Genomic DNA, 2,555 nt, shown 5'->3' on the forward strand with positions numbered 1-2,555 from the left:
CATAACAAGCCAAATACTCCAAAAGGCTCAGTATTTATCTCCTAGGAGACAGTCCTGAAAACAGGCCTTTTTTTGGAATGTGCAGAGTTTTACTACACTGGCTTGCTGAATTAACCCATTACAACACACTATGAACGAGAATAACAGCGTATATCTAGTTTAAATTGTTCCTTCAGGGATCTCCTCAATGAGCAAGTAGCATTTAATCTAAGACTTGGAGGACAAGTAGACAAAATGTCAGGGAGTCTTTAACTAGAGAAAGCAGCAAATGTAAAGCTTCTTAGATGGGAAAGAGCTTTGCCCTTCAGAAAACTAAATTAAGGTCAGTATATTTCAAAGAGGGCGAGTAATCAAAGGAGAGAATGGTTCAAGATAAACTCAAAAAAGAAGATAGGAACCAGATTACACAGAGCCTAAAAAAGTGTGTTAGGGATATTATATTTTATGTTAATCTCAAATGCAAGAGAAAATTGCATTTTAAGCTTTTTTTTTTTTAATTATTATTTTCTGAAAAACTACACTGGCTGCTTCATAACAAATGCATTGAAGAAATTAAGAACAAGATGAAGAGACCAGATACAAAGCTACTGAAATAGTCTTAGTAAAAATGACTGTGGCTTGGACTAGGGGTACAGTGAGGATGGAAAACAGATGAATTCAAAGTGTATTTTAGGGCTAGGGGAGTCCAAGGTCACTCTGATGTTTCTGGCTTGGACGATTGGGTCAATAGGAATTATATTTACTCTAACAAGAAGCCTGGAGGAGGATCAGATTTATAGGGGAAAGATCAAAAGTTTAATACGCACTGAATAATTTTGTGGCACATCCCCATAAATAGCAAAGGATCAGAAGGAAAGAGCAATTTCATCTAAAACAATCACTATTTCATTAACTACTTATTAAAAGCATAACTTTTTTTTCCCAGATTACTCACTCAGCAATCGTGGGAGAGGGAAGGGAGTCACTAACTACTTTTTAAAACTGTTAATTAGGAAAACTAGCATCCTTGCCCTAGCTATGCTTTCTTTCCTCTTCCACTGAGAAAGGTTGACTATTTAAAAAAAGAAAAAGCAGAAAACATATGTTTTAAGAATTCAAAGTAAATTCACAGTAAGTCTAAAATTCTTGATGTGTAAAGACACCTGTATAAATATACAACTCTGAGGGTCAGGCCAATTAAGTACATATGAATTGCTTTCAAGAAAGCAGTCCCAAAGACCTGTAGGTTTAAAACTCAGCATTAAAGCAATAAGCCATAAGGGAACAATGGCAGATAATAAATAAAAGGTCTCAAGGTTTTAAGTCTTCCATCATGTATCAGTTCCAATACTTTATTTTTATCCTTGACTGATATTTTAACTTTAATGCATTTATGGAGTCACTGAAATAGAGTAAAATATATTTTTCTTAAATTCTAACCAAGATGGGAATAGCCTAAATAAGGTTAACAAAATTAAGCATAACTTTAGAAAGGAGAGGTCTCCAATAGTTAATTTGTGTCCTATGTCCAAAGAACTTTGATATTAGGACACAAATTATATAGATATTTCTTTAGACTATCATAGCAATAAAATTTATTTTCAAGTAAGCAATTTTAAGATCAAGTGATACAGATAATTTTATCATGTACTAAACTTGTACTTAAGCTGCATGTCACCTGTTTTGCACTATTTTATCAATTTAGGTAATCTTTACACCTTAACATCTAGATTCATCATCATCATTATTCCCCAATGTGTTTTCTCTTAAGTCTATGACTTAGAAATAGCATTTAGCATGTTGCTTTATTGTTACAGGCCCTTCACAATTGGACACTATGATGAGTTTTTGTTTTATACTGCTTTTTCCAAAATAAAATTAATATAAAAATACATAATTTTAAAAATTACTAAGTGTGGAACACGTTCAACTCATACTGAAAGTCACATTACTAAATCATCTTAAGGAAAGTAAACTATGGAACATCCATCAATAAAGCACACTGGAGTCATAGAAAGTAACTTTGCTTTGCTATTAGAATGTTGCTCTAATGCCCTCTTCAAGCACTGCTCACATCACCTGAGTGCTTGTCTTCAGGCAAAATACACATTATTTCATCTCAACACATTTCTACCAAAGGGCAAGTCTGTTCCAATAACTTTTTAGATGGCCAATACAGAGCTTTTCCTTCAGAGTTCTGGGTCACTTGTGTGGTCTACACTTATTTCTGTTGACATGTAAATGGGGGCCAGCCACTTGGAAAGTGAATCTTCATGAACTTTAAGATTAATTGAAATGAACTATGGATTAGTTAGCTGTTGAACACTTCCAGCAGTTGCAAATTTTGTTCTTCAGAAAGGAATTTAAAAATAAACAGGTAAGGAAGAAAGGCCTTCTTCCGAACTCCAAGGCTACATTTCAGTGATCCATAGTCACACTTGCTTCTCTGGCATCACAAATGGCTTAAATCTGTTGTCAGAGAGTTTAGGGTCAGGTTAGCTATAGAAACCAGAATGCTCACAAGCTTATCAGGAATGATGGAAGAAATTTAGAAAAGATACTGTGCATTTAGCAAT

Source organism: Pteropus alecto, unplaced genomic scaffold (genome assembly GCF_000325575.1).
Source record: "Pteropus alecto unplaced genomic scaffold, ASM32557v1 scaffold20, whole genome shotgun sequence".
In the NCBI taxonomy this organism is placed as follows: domain Eukaryota; kingdom Metazoa; phylum Chordata; class Mammalia; order Chiroptera; family Pteropodidae; genus Pteropus; species Pteropus alecto.